This window comes from Pleurodeles waltl, chromosome 1_1 (assembly GCF_031143425.1).
Source record: "Pleurodeles waltl isolate 20211129_DDA chromosome 1_1, aPleWal1.hap1.20221129, whole genome shotgun sequence".
Taxonomy (NCBI): domain Eukaryota; kingdom Metazoa; phylum Chordata; class Amphibia; order Caudata; family Salamandridae; genus Pleurodeles; species Pleurodeles waltl.
Genome location: NC_090436.1, coordinates 466,721,652 through 466,742,002, shown reverse-complemented (window position 1 = coordinate 466,742,002; position 20,351 = coordinate 466,721,652).

Below are 20,351 nucleotides of genomic sequence, written 5' to 3'. Positions count from 1 at the left end.
GAAAGAAGGCAGACAAATGGGTCAGAACAGGAGTGAACAGAAAAGTGCATACGGGGGTGACAAGGATGGCAAGAAGAAAGATGGTGAGAAATCTCAGGATAATCATGGGGATAAAGGTAAAAACAAAGATCCTTCTTCACATCCTAAACACTCTTCAGGGGTGGGGATAAATCATCTTCTTCCTCTTCTTCACAACCCACACACACTAAAAAGCCTTTGTACTATGTGTGTAAAAATAAAGGCCATTGGCCAGGGGATAAGTCCTGCCCAGGTAAACCCCCTGAGCCCACCACCACGGATACGTCAAACTCTAGTGCCCCTAGCAGTAGTGGTAATAGTGGTGGGACTGCTGGCAACAGTCAAAATAAAGCTGCAGTTGGGTTCACTTTTGGGACCATCATAGAAACTGGGGTAGTCAGTCCCAAGACAGTTTCTATCACACCTGGTTGCATTGGCCTTGCCACACTGGCTGCTTGTCCCCTTGCAATGGATAAGTACAGGCAGTCAGTTTCAATAAATGGTGTTGAGGCTCAGGCCTACAGGGACACAGGTGCCAGTATCACTTTGGTGACTGAAAACCTAGTGTCTCCTGCACAACACATCATTGGACAACAGTACAAGATTATTGATGTCCATAACTCCACTCAGGTCCTTCCCTTAGCTATAGTTCAGTTTAGTTGGGGTGGAGGTACTGGCCCTAAGCAGGTGGTAGCATCACCTAGCTTAACTGTAGACTGTCTCTTAGGTAATGACCTAGAGACCTCAGGTTGGGCTGAGGTAGAGTTTAATACCCATGCTTCCATGCTGGGTATCCCTGAGGAATTGCTTCCTCTCATTTTAGATGAAATGAAAAAGCAAAGGAGAGAAAAAGGCCTGAAATCTCAGGATCCCTCTTCAACAACAGGTAAAAAGGGCATCATCGTATCCCCTACCCACCCTGCCATTAAGGATACAATGCCTGTGGTGGGAGAAACCTCTCCTGGGGTGGAACCTGTACCAAGGGAACCATCAGCTAGCACAGCTGTACTTCCAGAGGTGAAAGTACCTCTCTGTGGGATAACTAAAATTGGTGAGAAAAAGGGCACCATTTTAGTTAACATGGAGCATCCCTCTAACCCTCCCAGAAAAACTTTAGTGCAGCAGCCCCCTACTGCATCACAACACTTAGGACAGCAGCCCTGCCCTGCTCCAACTCAAGAGAAACAGCAACCCTGTTCCCTCTATCAGGCTTATGGACAAAGATATTGCCCAGCTATGGCTTTATTGAGACAGGATCCCTGTCTGGCATTTTCATCACTTGGTATAGGCCCAGTGGACAATTCCCACTGCTCTAAACTAAAACATACTAATAGGAACTCTGAGAATATAACTTCATATTGTTGGCTAGCTAAAAAACTCCAAACAGGGTGGTTTACATCCCCACAGGGAAGTAACCATACAGTGGATGATAAAGGGAGTAACCAATCTATTGCAGAGCTACTCTCCACTTATCACCACTTCGACAACAAAGACTCAACTGGCCAAGGTTAGCCTTGTTGTCCTTCGTTTGGGGGGTGTAGGAAGGTAGCCTCTTTCTAGCCTTGTTACCCCCACTTTTGGCCTGTTTGTGAGTATATGTCAGTGTGTTTTTACTGTCTCACTGGGATCCTGCTAGCCAGGACCCCAGTGCTCATAGTGAAAACCCTATTTGTCAGTGTGTTTTATATGTCTCACTGGGACCCTGCTAACCAGGACCCCAGTGCTCATAGTTTGTGGCCTGAATGTGTTCCCTGTGTGGTGCCTAACTGTGTCACTGAGGCTCTGCTAACCAGAACCTCAGTGCTTATGCTCTCTCTGTCCTTAAAATTGTCACTATAGGCTAGTGACCATTTTTACCAATTCTGATTGGCACACTGGAACACCCTTATAATTTCCTAGTATATGGTACCTAGGTACCCAGGGTATTGGGGTTCCAGGAGATCCCTATGGGCTACAGCATTTCTTTTGCCACCCATAGGGAGCTCAGATCATTCTTACACAGGACTGCCACTGCAGCCTGAGTGAAATAATGTCCATGTTATTTCACAGCCATTTTACACTGCACTAAAGTTTCTTATAAGTCACCTATATGTGTAACCCTCACCTAGTGAAGGTTAGGTGCAAAGTTACTAAGTGTGAGGGCACCCTGGCACTAGCCAAGATGCCCCCACATTGTTTAGGACGAATTCCTCGGACTTTGTGAGTGCGAGGACACCATTCCACGCGTACACTACATATAGGTCAATACCTATATGTAGCTTCACAATGGTAACTCCGAATATGGCCACGTAACATGTCTAAGATCGTGGAAATTGTCCCCCCAGGCCAAATCTGGTATTGGGGCGCCAATCCCATGCATCCCCAGGGCTCCAGCATGGACCCCGGGTACTGCCAAACTAGCTCTCTGGGGTTTTCACTGCAGTTACTGCTGCTGCCAACCCAGAGACAGGCTTCTGCTCTCCTGGGGTCTGGGCAGCCCAGTCCCAGGAAGGCAGAACAAAGGATTTACTCTGAGAGAGGGTGTTACACCCTCTCCCTTTGGAAATAGGTGTTAAGGGCTGGGGAGAGTAGCCTCCCCCAGCCTCTGGAAATGCTTTGAAGGTCGCAGATGGTGCCCTCCTTGCATAAGCCAGTCTGCACCAGTTCAGGGATCCCCCAGCCCCTGCTCTGGCGCGAAACTGGACAAAGGAAAGGGAAGTGACTACTCCCCTATCCATCACCACACCAGGGGTGGTGCCCAGAGTTCCTCCAGTGTGTCCCAGACAGCTGCCATCTTGAATGCAGAGGTGTGAGGGCACCATAGAGGCCTCTGAGTGGGCAGTGCCAGCAGGTGACATCAGAGACCCCTCCTATGAGGTGCTTACCTGGTTAGGGCGCCAATCCTCCTCTGAGGGCCACTTAGGGTCTCTCCTGTGGGGTTCTCTTCAGATAATGAATGCAAGAGCTCACCAGAGTTCATCTGCATCTCTCTCTTCGACTTCTGCCAAGGATCGACCGCTGACTGCTCCAGGAGACCTGCAAAACCGCAACAAAGTAGCAAGACGACTACCAGCAACATTGTAGTGCCTAATCCTGCTGGCTTTCTCGACTGTTTCATGGTGGTACATGCTCTGAGGGCTGTCTGTCTTCACCCTGTACTGGAAGCCAAGAAGAAATCTCCCATGGGTCGACGGCATCTTCCCCCTGCTAATGCAGGCACCAAACTTCTGCATCATCGGTACTCTGGGTCCCCTCTCATCTTGAGGAGCATGGTCCCTGGAACACAGGAGCTGGATCCAAATGACCCGACAGTCCAGAGGTCCTTTTGCCCAAATCTGGTGGAGGTAAGTCCTTGCCTCCCCATGCCAGACAGTAATCCTGTGTACTGCGTGATCTGCAGCTGCTAGGGCTTCTGTGCACTTTTGCAAGGAATCCTTCTTGCACAGCATAGCCCAGGTCCCAAGCACTCTTTCCTGCACTGCTTAACTCGCTAATGTGACCACCGACTTCGTGGGACCCTCCTTTGTTGTGTTGAGATGACCGCCGTGCTCAGATTTCTTGAATGCCTCTTCAAGTGCTTCTGCGGGTGCTGCCTGCTTCTGCATGGGCTCTCTGTGCTGCTGAGCACCCCCTCTGTCTCTTCATCCAAGGGGCGACCTCCTGGTCCTTCCTGGGCCCAGGCAACACCCATTTTCTTCAACTATGACCCTTGCAGCTAGCAAGGCTTGATTCCGGTCTTTCTGCGTGGAAACAACTCTGTATCCTCCAGCATGCCGTGGAACATTTTATGTGCAAAGAAGAAGTTCCTGGAATTGTCCATTGCTGCAGAATCTTCAGCTTCTTCCACCCAGAGACAGCCCTTTTGCACCTTCATCTGGGGTTTAAAGGGCTCTTGCCCCTCCGGACACTTTTGTGACTCTTAGACTTGGTCCCCTTCCTTTACAGGTCCTCAGGTCCAGGAAACCGTCTTCAGTGCTTTGCTGTCAGTTGTTGTCCTTGCAGAATCTCCTACCATGACTTTAGTGTGGTTCTGGTGTACTAGGGTAACTTTAATCCTACTTTTCAGGGTCTTGGGGTAAGGTATCTTGGACAGCCTTGGTGTGTTCTTACACTCCCAGCGACCCTCTACACACTAAACTAGGCCTGGGGTCTATTTGTGGTTTGCATTCCACTTTTAGAGTATATGGTTGGTGTTGCCCCTCGGCCTATTGCATCCTATTGTATTCTACAGTGTTTGCACTACTTTTCTAACTGTTTACTTACCTGACTTTGGTTTGTGTGTATATTTTGGGTATTTTACTTACCTCCTAAGGGCGTATGCCCTCTGAGATATTTTTGGTACATTGTCACTAAAATAAAGTACCTTTATTTTTAGTATCTATGAGTATTGTGTTTCTTATGAGATAGTGCTATATGATATAAGTGGTATAGTAGGAGCTTTGCATGTCTCCTAGTTCAACCTAATCTGCTCTGCTATAACTACCTTTATCAGCCTAAGCTGCTAGAACACTACTAATCTACTAACAATGGATAACTGGACCTGGCACAAGGTGTAAGTACCACAAGGCACCCACTATAAGCCAGGCCAGCCTCCTACAGTGGACAAGCACCAAGGGTGGCAAGGCCAATGCCACCACCAGAGACTAAAACATCCTCAGTGGTTTCCCTAACTAAACCAACTCCCACTACTTTTCCCAGAGTGAGCCCTGCTGCACCCTTGGATTGACTATTTGTAGTGTTATTTTTCCCACCACCACTGCTATTGCTAGGGGCACTAATTGCAGCAGTGGGGGTTGTGGTGGTGGGAGGCTTTGTCCTTTCCTTAGGGCATGGAAAATCTCCTGCCCTATGGCCTTTATTCCTACAGATATAGCACCAAGGCTTTTTATTCTGATGGTGTGAAGAGGATTTAGACCCACCCCAGAAGAGTTTTGTGGGTCTGATGTAGACTCTTTGTTTTTATCTTTGTCCCCACCTGTCTCATGTGGCTTACCATCCTTCTTCTTGTCCTTGTCACCCCCTGCATGAGCTTTTCTGGTCACTCTTGTTCTGACCCATTTGTTTGCCTTCTTTCCCAATTCTTGGGGAGAGGTCAGATCTGAGTCTACCAAGTACTGGTGCAACATATCAGACACACAGTTGTTCAAAATATGCTCTCTCAACAGAAGATTATGTAGGCCCTCATAGTCAGCCACTTTTCTGCCATGTAACCAGCCTTCTAAAGCTTTAACAGAACAGTCCACAAAGTCAACCCAATCCTGTCAGGCCTCTTTTCTGTTCACCCTGAACGTTATCCTGTATTGTTCAGTGGTGAGACCAAACCCATCTAAGAGATCAGTCTTAAGAACAATGTAATTGTCTGAGTCTTCTTCTCTGACAGTGATAAGTCTTTCCCTCCCCTTGTCAGAAAAGGACAGCCACAGAATAGCAGCCCACTGCCTTTGAGTGACCCTCCGAACTTTGCAGGCCTTCTCAAGTGCAGCAAGCCACTCATAGATGTCATCCCCCACCCTGTATGGGGGAACACTTTTGTGCAAGTTTCTGGAATCAATGGAGTCGCACCTGACTCTATAATCCCTGAAATTGATTCTGCTACCACCATTAGAACTAACCCAAACTCCTGCCTTTCACTTTCAACTGCAAAGGCCTCCCTATCTAGGGCTAGCTGTTGCTGCTGTAGCCTCAGCCTGGCCTCCTGCAGTCTCATTTTTCTGAGCTCCCTATCTATGGAGTCTTCTCTTGGAGTTGTGCAATTGGATCCCTCAGACACTAAGGTGATATGGGAATTTGCAGAGGAAGATATGTCCCTAACGTTTGTGACCCTAGTGACCTAGTAGCCTGACCTTTAGGTGAGAAGGGAGCCATACCTGAGTGACTACCCCTTCCACTACCAGCTACACTAGAGGGTCTGCTAGGTACTAAATCTTTGGAAGAGCCTTCCCCTGACCCTGAATTATGATTATCTGATTCTAAGGGGTCAGAATCTCCCTCCACCTCCTCCTCCTCCTTGCTACTAGTATGCTCCTGGTCATCCTGGAGAAGTAAGCTCAAAAGAAAATTCTTGTTGGGGTTCTTCTCTACATCTAGTTTTCTGTCTGTGCAAAGCCCCTTCAATTCCTTGAAGGTCATGCCCTCAAAGGAAGTACCCATGACCTCAGAGGTAGGCCCAGCAGTAGCCATGGAGTGTGTGTTAGTGTAGTGTAGGGAGAACCTAACCTACTTAACCTCTAGTGTCTTGAAAAGGAAAGCAAGAGATTAGACCCCTGTTCTAGGTATATATGTACAGCTTTAGGTATAGAGTAATCTTTCCTGTGGAAAGCACTAGTGACAGAGTGACAAGGCAATTGCAAGTACTTATTTCACTGCTGCCCCGCCAATGTAGGAGTCTGGATTGGTTTTTAGTGGTTACTTATGGTACTTACACCTTATACCAGGTCTAGTTATCCCTTATTAGTGAAATGTAGGCAGTGTCTAGAAGCCAGGCTCTCTAGGGGTAGTGTAGCTGAGCAGCCAAGGCTTATCTAGGAGGCATGCAAAGCTCACACAATACCACTGTAGTCACACAGTACTCACACACATGAAAGAAAATACTTTACAAACTTACAAATGCCAAAAATGCCATAGAGATGATACTCCATTAGGAGGTAGGTAATACACCAATTAAATACACTAGTATGCAGAAATAGCAAGAAAAGCAGTCAGAAAACTGTGCAATTAGTGAAAATCACAATAGTTAAAAATGGGCCTGGGGAACACAAACCATATACTAAGAAAGTGCAATGCGAATGTTGGTTTCCCACCTAGCAAGTGTAGTGTGTAGAGAGGGCTGGGAGTATTAGAAAACATCAAAGGTAAGTAATAGAATCCACCCCAGAGCCCAGGTAAGTAGGAGTAAATCACAGTAACTTTCCTAGAACACACAAGAACACGAGAAAGAAGATAACGCAAGAACCAGAAGAGACTGCAAGACACCAATGATGGATTCCTGGACCTGAAGCCCTGTGGAAGAAGGGGACCAAGTCCAAGAAGCACAGAAGAGTCCAGGGAGAACAGGAGCCCCTGCTAACCCGGAAAATGGTGCAAAAGAAGAACCACTGGTGAAGAACAACAGTCAGTACTGCACCCAATAAGATGGATGTGGGTTCCTGGTTGGTGCATATGTTGTTCCATGCTGGATAAATGATTGCAGTCTGGTATGCGTTGCTGTGTTCTGCCAACATGCCTTGCCACACGCAAAGCTCATGGTTAGCAGAAACTGGCGCTGCCCGGGACCAGGAGGGACCTGGTGGACTCTACCCAGGAGGGGGAGTCAGAGAAGGCTCTCAGCAACTCAAAGAGCCCACAGAAGACCAGGATGTATGCACAGGAGTCCAACAGACAAAGAAGGTGCAAAAGGAGGCCCATGCAGCACTACAACAAAGGGTTCCACACCACTGGAGAACCACGCAGGACGCTGTGTGTCACAGGAAGGAGTGCTGTCGGCCGGAGCTGCACGGTGCACAAAGAACCTTGTGGAAGGATGCCAACAAGCCTTGGAAACTGCAAAACATGTGGTGCAAGGGAGTACTTGCACTCCCTGCATGGGAAAGGAAGCTCTACCTCCACTAAAGTTGGACAGTAGGACATCAGGACCGTCGGGACCACTTCAGTCTACCGCCCATGATGCAGGATTGACGCAACTCGTCAGGAGAGGGGACCCACGCAGCCGGTTGCTCTTTGCAGAGAGGTGCCTGCTGAATCAGGGGAGTGACTCCTTCACTCCAAGGGAGATTCCTTCGTTCTTCTGGTGCAGGTTGAAGACAGGCTGTCCTCTGAGGATGCATGGCCGGGAAACAGTTGCAGTTGCTGGCAGGAGCTGAAAATACAATGTTGCAGAAGTCGTCTTTGCTTTTTTGTCGCAATTTGTAGAGTTACTAGAGGGTCCAGATGCAGTTTCTTTGGTAAGAAGGTGAAGTAAAGGATGCAGAGAATTCCTGCTGGAGTCTTGCAATCCGAATCTGAAGAACCACCCAAGAGAGAGACGCTAAATAGCCTTGAAAGGGGGATTGGTAAACTAACCAGGTAAGTACCTAGCAGGGGAGGGCTCTGACATCACCTGCTGGCAATAGCCACTTAGATGCTCCCAGAGATCCCTATTAACTTGGAATCCAAGATGGCAAAACCCAGGGACCCATTGGAGGAGATCTGAGCACCACCCTTGGGGTGGTGATGGACAGGGGATGGGTCACTCCCCTTTCCCTTGTTCAGTTTCACTTCAGAGGAGGGGCTGGGGGACACTGAACCAGTATAGACTGGATTATGCAAAGAGGGCACTACCTGTGCCCTTCAAAGCATTTCTAGAGGCTCTGGGAGGCTACCCCTCCCAAGCCTGTAACACCTATTTCTAAAGGGAGAGGGTATAACACCTCTCTCCCAAAGGAAATCCTTTGTTCTGCTATCCTGGGCTTGAGCTGTCCAAGCAACAGGAGGGCAGAAACCTGCCTGACAGGTGGCAGCAGCCGGGGCTGCCTGGGAACCCTCAGAAGGCTGGAATGGCAATACTGGGGGTCCTCTAAGGAGCCCCCAGAGTGCATGGAATCATACAACCAATGCTTGCAAAAGCATTGAGGTATGAATCCAACATGTCTGATACCAAACATGCTTATGTTCAGGAACATGGTGAAACAGGGATAGCTTGTGCCATGTAAATTCTACAAGAAATTATAAATCATATAAAAACACTACAGATGAAAAATCCTTCCTTTCTGCAATTGAAGTTCTGTAGCTCATTGTAGAATCTACTAGCCATCTTGCATCAGCTTTCAATTGACAATTGCACATTCTTTGTTCTTTGGCATCCCTGTGTATTGAGAAGTCCTATTCCCTTCTTTCCTAATTAGTTTCCATTTACCTTTCTGATTCTCCTGCATACAGCAGCTTGTTCCCCATCTGTTATATTGCTCTCTCCTATCTCCCTCTTTAGTCTCCTGATGTATACAAATAAGTTCTAAACTCACTACAATAATTAGTCCATCTTAATACTTCAATTAACTTCTGCCCTCATTTCATTGCCTGCGCACTCTATTCCATCATTTCTAAGCCCTTCTTCGCTATATCATGACTGATATACTCCACAAGGGCCACATGTACGTATATTTGGAATTACGATTCCCTAATTGTGATTCCATGTGAATTGCAATTAGGGAATCGCAATTCCAAATGTAAGAAACTCCATTGAGTTTCTTTTGTGATTCCTGTGGATCACAAATAGACCTGCCTCATTAATATTAGTGAGGTAGGTCGCAATTTGCGACCCACCAGGAACTGCAAAAATCACAGTGATGGTGGCCTGCTGGTGTCATCAGACCACCATGTCTGTGATCGCTTTTAAATAAAGCAATCCTGTTTTTTTTTAATGCAGCCCGTTTTCCTTTAAGGAAAAGAAACAAATGAAACGTTTCAGTTTCATTTTTGAAGAGTAGGCAGTGGTCCGTGGGACGGGGACCCCTTCCCCTTTGTGAATGGGTTAGCACCAATTTGAAGTTGATGCTAACTGCGATTGTTTTGTGACCGCCTTCATGGTCACAGAACAATCATACATACCATTTAGATTCGGTATTAGGAAGGGATGCCCTGAACACGCCGCTTCCTAATACCGAATCGCAAAACCCAAATTGCGATATGGTTACAAGTTACTGAATCGCAGTTTGGGCTTTGTAAATTCAAAAAAGCATTTTTCTAGTCACAAAAAATGCTGTGTACATGTGACCCCAAGCCCTTACACTCGCCTCTTTTGACATATTTGCAGACTTCTTTTCCCCTGGTCTCTGCTCCACAATAGTCCCTACTTGCCTCTATGAAATTTATGGCCCTACCAATATGCCATCTGAAATCAGTTTCTGTACAAATTGCTTTTTTTCTCAGAAACTTATTGGTCGGATTTCATCTATACCCCACAATATCAGTGTCAAAAGCTAGCATTTTATTAATACTGCTTTTATTTTTTTCCTCCAAAGGGACTTTATAAACTTTCTTTCTTATTAATTTGCTTCTTGTTACCCATTACACTGTATGTACCTCTCTGTGTCGTATCTTTATATTTAATAATACTGTTAATGTGCATTGTTTTCGGTAAAGAGTTCTGTCACCATCCCAAAGTTCTGGTTTGTACTACATAACAAACATTAACAAAACCAGTTAATCTGGATGTTGTAGAAGATTGTCGAACTTTGACGGTATAAAAGGAATCACGCATTTTGTAGTGGCAGGAGTGATCTGTTTCAGCCTTCTTAGTAACAAAGATTGACAAGCCATTCAAGATTGCTTTTTAAAAATTCACGCCCGGGAGTGGGCGGGTCAAAAAAAATTACGTCCGGCCGCTTTTGCGCCGTTTTTTAGCGCCTGGAAAAGACAGGCGTTAAGGGACCTGTGGGCTCTGAAGGAGCCCAGAGGTGCCCTCCCATGCCCCCAGGGACACCCCCTGTCACCCTTGCCCACCCCAGGAGGACACCCAAGGCTGGAGGGACCCATCCCAGGGACATTAAGGTAAGTTCAGGTAAGTCATTTTTTTAATTTATTTTTTGTGGCATAGGGGGGCCTGATTTGTGCCCCCCTACATGCCACTATGCCCAATGACCATGCCCAGGGGACAGAAATCCCCTGGGCATGGCCATTGGGCAAGGGGGCATGACTCCTGTCTTTGCTAAGACAGGAGTCATTTCTATGGGGGTTGGGAGTCGTAAAAAATGGCGCAAATCGAGTTGAGGCGAAAAATTTGCCTCAGCCTGACTTGCCCCATTTTTTGGCGCCCAACTCCATATCCCCCTACGCCCGCGCTGCCTGGTGTACGTCGTTTTTTTCCACGCACACCAGGCAGTGCCGGCGGCTAACGCCGGCTAACGTCATTGATTAAATACGGCGCCCGCATGGTGCTTCAGAATGGCGTTAGCCGGCGCAAATTTTTTTTGCGCAAAACTGCGTTAGCTCAGTTTTGCGTCAAAAAGTATAAATATGGCCCTTAGTGCTATTTTCTTAGCGCAAAATTCATCTTCTAGCCCATTCTGGCGGCGATGTTGCATTTTGCACTAAAACAATAGCTCTAAATGCTGGAATACCCTTCTTAAACAATTAAGCATCATTATGAGTAATTGTTTGGTAATTATGAGTAATTACACTAAAGAGAATAATGCCAAAAGTAAAAGTAAATGTCTGACCTTTAAATATACTGCTCCCTACCCCCTGAGCTGTGTAGAGAATCCCCAGGGGTGACTTATTTGTATTGAAAAGGAAGATTTAGGCCTGGCAAAAGGTTTATTTTGCCAGATCGAAACAGCAGTTTAAAATTGCACACACAGGCTGCAGTGACAGGCCTGAGCTATATTTAAAGGGTACTTACTGGTTGGCACAATAGGTGCAGCATGCTCATTAGTAGCATTTCATTTACAAGCCCTGGATACATGAAGTACTGCTTTACTAGAGACTTATACGTAAATTAAATGTGCCAATGGGTGTAAGCCGATTTCACCATGTTTGAAGGAGAGACCACACATAGGCCCTCATTACAACTTTGGCGGGCGGCAAGCGCCGCCCGCCAAGTTGTAACCGCCACGCGGCCACCAATGGGGCCGCACTTCCGCGGTGGCCATTTCAACATCCCCGCTGGGCCGGCGGGCAGAAACCGAGTTTCCGCCCGCCCGCCCAGCCGGGATGTCAGCCGCAACATGGGAGCTGGCTACAAATGGAGCCGGCGGTGTTGCGGCAGTGCGACGGGTGCAGTTGCACCCGTCCCCGTTTTCACTGTCTGCTATGCAGAGAGTGAAAAGCTCCATGGGGCCGTGGCAGGGGGCCCCTGCACTGCCCATGCCTTTGGCATGGGCAGTGTAGGGGCCCCAAGTGGCCCATGCGACTCTCCTTTCCGCCAGCCTTTTAATGGCGGTTCCTACCACCATGAAAAGGCTGGTGGGAGGGGGACTCGTAATCCCCTGGGCAGCGCTGCAAGCAGCACTGCCCTGGAGGATTACAACCGCCGGCACCAACATGGCGGTAAACCGCCAGTCCCAGAAGTCGGAACCCCAAGGATTGCACCACCAGCCTGTTGGCGGTGCAATCGTCAAAACAGCCCTGGCGGTCTTTGACCACCAGGGTTGTAATGAGGGCCATAATGTAGCACTGGCAAGCAGTGGTAAAGTGTACAGAGTCCTAAGACCAACAAAAACGAGATCAGCTAAAATGGAGGAGTAACGCAAATAGTTTGGGGGAAGACAACCCTGAGGTTGACAGGTCTAAGAGTAAATAATAGTACTGGTACTACTACTACTACTACTACTACTATTACTACTAATAATACTAATAATAATATCTGTGATATTATACATTGCCTGCCTCACTTATCAGGTTAATCTAGAAATCACACGTTTTTGTACCCACATGCCAGGGAACACTATGATAGATGGAAGAAGCTTTGTTAGCAGTTCTTACATCTGACATTGAGATAATGTTATGTCTCTCAGGGGAATAGCAAAAATAAATCAATTGGATGGATTTTAGCCAGATGCCTTCAGTTTCTGCATGTTTGCAAGAGTCATTCACATTTTGGAACAGCCCACACTGCTAGCATTCGTCCAGAGAATTGTCAGACAAGAATGCATTCTATTTTGTTGCTACTAAACAGTCATTACTTTGCACATTAGTTGTAAGAAGCTGCCCATGGAATGTTGTCCTATGTATGTCCCTGCATTCATCTTTAAAGAGCAACTGCAACTCTGTTGGAAGTAGAGGCAGCTGGAGAAGCCACCAGGTGCCTCTAGACATACCATAACCATTCTTACTTTGCCCTAACATTTCAAACCACATGGCTTTCTCCTACTCTTCAGTGGCAAAGGGAAATATGTGCTTCTTTTCTGATGATTTGCTCCTACCAACCTCCTTCTATACCCCTCTTCTTGCATCACTCACTATTTTCCTTGTTGTCCTCCCTGGTCTCTCAAAAGCCTGACACCTCCTCTCACTGCAGTATTGCCAGAGGTCTCATAATATCAACAGTCCTTCTAACACAGAAAACCACTTCACAAGTGGTTACCAAACACTGAATTTTTAGATGTTATGATTAGGTGGCACAAGGGTAATCCATTAATCTGCTTCAGAAAAATTAAAGTTGGAGTCTATTCTTCTCAAATTTAATCATGCAACCTAAATCAGAAACGCAGAGCTATACAATGAGAGCCTACACTGACCTAATATGTCTGCCTTGGCATTTCCCATAACAGTCTGTGTAAACTGCAGATTTGGCAGACATGCCAAGTACATTGTGAAGATACAAGTGATCTGTTCTGTTTCTGAATTAAACATCTGGTATTTTATTGTTCAGAATGCAGTAATACTGATATTTTAGTTATTTGATGTAGCATGATGCTACCTCCAAGGAGCAGCAGAACATGTTACATAGAGTATTTTATAATGTAGCTGCAGTATCTCAATCTATGATGTCTGTGCCTTGAGGTGGGAAGGAGAAAGAGGTCAGTTGATCCAAATATAGAAGGTGTGATGGGTGGGTAGGAACAGATAAATGGAGCAGAATAAGACAGCTCTCTGAAGTTAGTCTATTCATACTTAAAGAAAATGATAACACATATTTTATTTATTTTTTGCCACTATACAATGAGTGAATTTGCCCAACTAATATCTTGATTAAGTGTATGAGTTCATAGACATGGCGATAGACGATATCTTTCTCATTTTGCTGCTATACCACATCTCCTCATCTCCACACCTCATCATCTCCTTGTACTCCAGTTTCTTTTTCTGAAAGCATTATTTTGCTTATTAAGAGTTATCCTTGTCATTAAATCCTGTACGCTCCCTCAGAAACTCAATGCTACTCACACCACCTGAAACTCTCTACCCATCCCCTGCAGTAATTATATGGCTTCTCCTGAATGTATAGCCCAGGGACACACTACTGAACACTTAAGCCTAAGGCTTATGGTTGTCTGATATTCCTCCCCTGTTGCACACACTACCTAGAGACCCTGTACTGCACACACCACTGAGAGATCTGTTGCTTTAGACATTTGACTGTGACACCCACAGCTACATACAATCCAATTCCTGCAAACCATACACACATACACACATACACACAGACACCGGCAATTAATATTTGCTTCTCACAAGCTATGACAAACCTTCTGCTCCATGACCCATTGAATAATTTGCTCCTGAATAACAACTCAGTGGAATCCTGCAATACCCATTACTGATGGTTGCCTAACCACAAAGGGCATCCACTACTCGGGCAGACATGAACACACTGAAGCACACACACACACACACATGTTTGAACTTCCACAATCCTTATGTCTCTTGCCAATATTAACCTCCCAAGGGCCTACTGCTTTAAACTCCATCCATGAGGGGACGTGGCCTAGATGTTGAAGGTGTCAGCCGGTCTTTGCTGAGCTCTGCCACCTCACAGTTAATCCACCGAAATCCGAAGGTGGGGAATCACCTTCTTATCAGCCGAGATGATGCTCCATGATGCCTGACGAAGCGCTGGTGGCACTGGAGCAGCAATGATGGTGTGGTTGGGCAGAGTGTACTGATACATGGTGGAGTATCCCAAGTCAAAGCCAGACCATCAAGGTGGCAGGCGAAGACAGTGGGGTGTGGGAGGCCCTGAGGTGGTGCTGACTTGGGGAGGCTGATGTGTGATGCCAGTGATGCCCCCATGGATGCTGGAGTAATTTGGAGGTAAGCAGCTCACTGGACCAGAGACCACCAGTCCTCTGGTGTGTGGTGCTTGATCAGACAGAACATCCATGGAGGTAGTACCGGCAGTAGAAAGTAGCAGCCTCCCCTGGTTATGGTTGCTGCAGGCTGGTGGTGAGGTGGTAGAGTGATGCCGGTGCCCCCTGCGGCCTGGATGGCCAGATAGGAGGGTTCCCTGTGATGCAGAAGAGCTGATGGTCAGATTGGACCTCAGAAGAGATTTTGCACCCACTAGTGTGACTTCTGGCTCCTACTGTATCGTATCAATGGCGAGTGCAAGTGACCACAGCTGCACCTCAAGCAGAATTCTTTATTTGAGAGGTAACTAAATCTATTTGAAATCACGTTTTTGAGTGTATTTTCTACTCCAACAGACAATTCAAGTTGTTTCTTATTGCGAGGAGCCTTTTTGTAACATTTTTCCCCAACTTCCTGTTCCTGGCCAGCAGGCTCCTTCCAGTGCTTTCTCCATCTCCCTGTCACTTCTCACTGTGATTTTGAGAGGGAAGGACCACTCTCTTTGTCTGTTTCATATATACCATTGGATTTAAGGGCTTTGTTTTTTGATAACACAAGTAAGTTCAAGAACTAATGTATAAGGGTGTTGCTTGTTGGATAGGGCATATCCCCGTATTTCTTTGTACTTTTATTTAATTTTAAAAGTTTATTGTGGTAGGTTGGCCTAGAGCTCCAGTAAGGGCCTAGTTAGTTTTTTGCATTTAATTTTTCACCTTTTGTAAAGGAAAAATTTTCGTTACATTTGCAATATTAATTTATTTTTCAATGTAGTCTAGTCTGCAATGGGCCATCCAGCCAGTGGGCCCAGTACTAGTCATCAGTGCATGAAAGAACTGTTTCTGTAGAATATGTTATTTTAATTAAAACGTTGTTTTAGGGCTGGGATGGCACTGGATGAAAATTTAAAAAAATGGGTTATTGTTTGCATTTCACTTTTTTCTGTAGGACCCCCTGTCCTCTAGTGTGTGGTGCTTGATCAGCCAGAGCATCCATGGAGGTAGTACCGGCAGTAAAAAGCAGTCACCTCCCCTGGTTAGGGTTGCTGTGGGCTGGTGGTGAGGTGGTAGAGTGGTGCCGGTGCCCCCTGCGGCCTGGATGGCCAGATAGGCGGGTCCCTGTGATGCAGAAGAGCTGATGGTCAGATTGGACCACTGAAGCAGCGGAGTACCCAGGGATGTGGATGCTCCAACTTACAGGAGGAAAGGGCAGGATGGGACTCCCTGTTCATGGGTAGCCATGGATAGCCCCTTCACTGAATCTCAGCATCCTCAGGGGTGAGCGAGGAGCAGGGGTGAGTGCTCCCTGTGTCCAGGGGGATCAACAGCAACTTCAGACCATAGAGGGTGTGTCCTGTGTTTCTGTCTGCCTCGGGACATCCAAGCTCATAACCCAGAGACCCCTGGAGCCATGGGGGTAGAGGCAGTAATGGTGCTGTGGTGTGGATTGGTGAATGTGAACCCGGGCCTGGTGGTTATCAAGAGGCCTAGCTGTGGCCTTGGGAGTGGCTTGAGATCTTTGGCTGGGTACCAATGGGAGCTGACCTTTCTCCCTGAACTTTCTCCTTCTAGTCCTGATGGAGTTGGCAGTTGCATTAGTCTATGGGGAGTGCATCTTGAAGTACACATAGGTATCCAAACTGCAGGGTGTTATTTGGTGGTCATTGCAGGCCATGGTGCCCATGGGGCCACCAGAGAAGGGCTCTTGCCTTGCATCAGGGGAGGCCTTGTGCTCTAGGATTTGCCTGTCATTCATCAGTGGCCCATTAGCTTGAATGAGGGAGACTCTAGCTTGTGTCCTGCTCTGTCGCCACCCATCGGATCCTGCGAGTGCCTTAGGTATTGCTATTCCTCAACTAAGGAGACAATTGGTGAACTTCTGACTGAACTCTCACTTATACATCAAGATCTCTGCAACACAGTGGATAGGGTTACGTTTCCTTATAGGCCTGCCAATCAAAGGTGAAGATTTTGAATCACACAATAGCCCTATTAGTAGCATGAGCAGAGGACACAGAGGGCATATCCAGACAGAACAGCATTCGGCTGGTGGGGATTCTGGAAGGGGAAGAAAGGACAAACCTAACTCTTTCATTAACACCTAGCTCCACTCATGGCTGCTGCTGGACTCAGTCTCTAAATGTTTCATATTGGAGTGTGCCCACAGGACTTTGATTACCAGGCCCCTGCCTGAGTCTCCTCCAAGGCCCATAATTGCATGGATCCTGAACTATACAGACCATGTTGCCATACTGCAGGCTTCCCAAGAGAGAGATTTGTTGAACTGCGAATCATCATGGATGATATTCTTTCCTGACTAAGGGCCTGATTACAACTTTGGAGGAGGTGTTAATCCGTCCCAAAAGTGACGGTAAAGTGACGGATATACCACCAGCCGTATTACGAGTCCATTATATCCTATGGAACTCGTAATACGGCTGGCGGTATATCCGTCACATTTGGGACAGATTAACACCTCCTCCAAAGTTGTAATCAGGCCCTAAATCTGTAGAGAGCAACAAAAGCACCATTCCTCTCAAGGCATCAAACAGAAGTTGAGAGGCATGGGCGTCCAATACATATTGCCCTCATTACAATATTGGCGGTAATTGCCGCTTACCACCACAACGTCGGCCGCCAACATACCATCGCCGTGGCTACCAGCCACCCACCTGCATTATGACCCTCAATGGAATTCCGCCATAAGGCTGGCGGAATACCACCGAGGGGACATGGCAGCGGACGGCGGTAGGGTGGCGCTGCTGTCAGCAGCAGTGCCACACCAGCAAAACACCGCCGACCGTATCATGAGCAATGATACATCCTGGCGGTGTTTTGCTGGTGGACGCTGCTGATGACAGCAGCACCGCGACCCGTCTCCAGCCAGAGGACTCCCTGCAAGCAGGTTAGTCGGGTACTCTGACAGGAGAGGGGGTGGGGGTGTTGTGTGCATGTGTGGGGGTGTTGTGTGTGGGGGTGTCTGTTTATGACTGCGTGCATGTGGGTGTGAGTTGCTTTGAATGAGTGTGTGAATGCCTGCATGTGATTGTACATGTATGTTGTGTGTTGTGAATGCATGTGTGGGGCAAAGTATGTTGGTGTGTGTTGCGGTGTGTGGGTATGTATGTGCGCATGCGTGGATGGATGTGGGTATGTGTGTGTGTATGTGTATATGTGTGTGTGCGTGTGGGAGTAGAAATGTGCGGGGGGCAGGAAAGGGAGGGGGATGGTGGGGGAGGACACTGGGGAGGGGGGCAGGGGAGACCCATATCAGTGCCAGGGAAAGAATTCCCTGGCACTGATAGCGCCCACTGCCATGGTTTTCGCAGCGGTAAGATTGCCACGAAAACCATGGGGGTAGGTGGGGTCATTATCCCATGGGTGGGACAGTGACGACAGCCTGGCTGGAGACTGAAGTCTCCAGCACAGCGGCTGTTACCGCCCTGGCAGACAGAGTGGTACATTGGCGGTTTGTCTTGAGCCAAACCACCAATGTCATAATTTGGGAAAAGGTATTGACAGGCTGTTGGCAGTACCTTTCCCCAAATTACCGCCGACCGCCAGGGTCGTAATGAGGGCCATTGCTTTTCCTGTCCATTTAAAGATGTTGTTTGGGGGCAAGTCCCTGTTCTCTAACATGCTGGAGACCTGGGAGTGGGCAGAGAATAGGCCTTTCCTGAAGAAGAATGTTGAGCGGGATAGACAGTAGTCTAACTCAGACTAGCAGGCTCCTGAGGAGTGGAGGAGGTTGCAACCACGGAACCAGTAGGCTTAGCATGGAAGGGGCTCCCGAGGCCAAAGTGTGACCGAGGTCCATTATCACCAATTTGCCTCTGATGGTGATGGTCCATTGACTACTGATTTTTCTTCTGTGCCTGGCTGGGACCCCTAGTCCTGATGACAATTGGGGGTGGGTGGAAAAATTCACTCAGCTCGCGGAGTTTGCGTAATTCATGCGCTACACAATATGCAGAATGACATGGAGTTCCATTAATTCCACCATCCAGCACGTGGCAGAATTTATTTTTCATTAATGTGGATGAGACTTGTTTTTCGCACATACTGGTGAGCACCACAATACTATTAGGCTGCTTTTCAGAGCACGTGAGATTTTGCACCCACTGTGGCTTCTGGCTGCTACCGTGTGTAGGAAAGTACCATCTTGTCTGACATGTTACCCCCATTTTCACTGTATGTATATTTGTTTTAGCCCTTGTGTCACTGGGATCCTGCTAGGCAGGACCCCAGTGCTCATAGTGTGTGCCCTGTATGTGTTCCCTGTGTGGTGCCTAACTGTATCACTGAGGCTCTGCTAACCAGAACCCCAGTGTTTATGCTCTCTCTGCTTTCTAAATTTGTCACTGCAGGCTAGGGACTAAATGTACCAATTCTCATTGGCACACTGGTACACCCATATAATTCCCTTGTATATGGTACTTAGTTACCCAAGGCATTGGGGTTCCAGGAGATCCCTATGGGCTGCAGTATTTCTTTTGCCACCCATAGGGAGCTCAGGCAGTTCTTACACAGGCCTGCCACTGCAGCCTGAGTGAAATAACGTCCACGTTATTTCACAGCCATTTTTCACTGCACATAAGTAACTTATAAGTCACCTATATGTCTAACCCTCACTTGGTGAAGTTTGGGTGCCAGGTTACTTAGTGTGTGGGCACCCTGGCACTAGCCAAGGTGCCCCCACATCATTCAGGGCAATTTCCCCAGACTTTGTGAGTGTGGGGACACCATTACACACGTGCACTATACACAGGTCACTACCTATGTATAGCGTCACAAAGGTAACTCCGAACATGGCCATGTAACATGTCTAAGATCATGGAATTGTCACCCCAATACCATTCTGGTGTTGGGGGGACAATTCCATGATCCCCCGGGTCTCTAGCACAGAACCCGGGTACTGCCAAACTGCCTTTCCGGGGTTTCCACTGCAGCTGTGCTGCTGCCAACCCCTCAGACAGGATTCTGCCCTCCTGGGGTCTGGGCAGCCCCGGCCCAGGAAGGCAGAACAAAGGATTTCCTCTGAGAGAGAGTATTACACCCTCTCCCTTTGGAAATAGCTGTGAAGGGCTGGGGAGGAGTAGCCTCACCCAGCCTCTGGAAATGCCTTGATAGGCACAGATGGTGCCCATCTCTGAATAAGCCAGTCTACACCGGTTCAGGGATTCCCCCAGCCCTGCTCTGGTGCAAAACTGGACAAAGAAAAGGGGAGTGACCACTCCCCTGACCAGTAACTCCAAGGGGAGGTGCCCAGAGCTCCTCCAGTGTGTCCCAGACCTCTGCCATCTTGGGAACAGAGGTGTTGGGGGCACACTGGACTGCTCTGAGTGGCCAGTGCCAGCAGGTGACGTCAGAGTCCCCCTCTGATACGCTCTTACCTTTCTTGGTAGCCAAACCTCCTTTTCTGGCTATTAGGGTCTCTCCTCTGGGGTACTCTTCAGATAACGAATGCAAGAGCTCAACAGAGTCCCTCTGCACTTTCCTCTCTGACTTCTGCCAAGGATCGACCGCTGACTGCTCCAGGACGCCTGCAAAACCGCAACAAAGTAGCAAGACGGCTACCAGCAACATTGTAGCGCC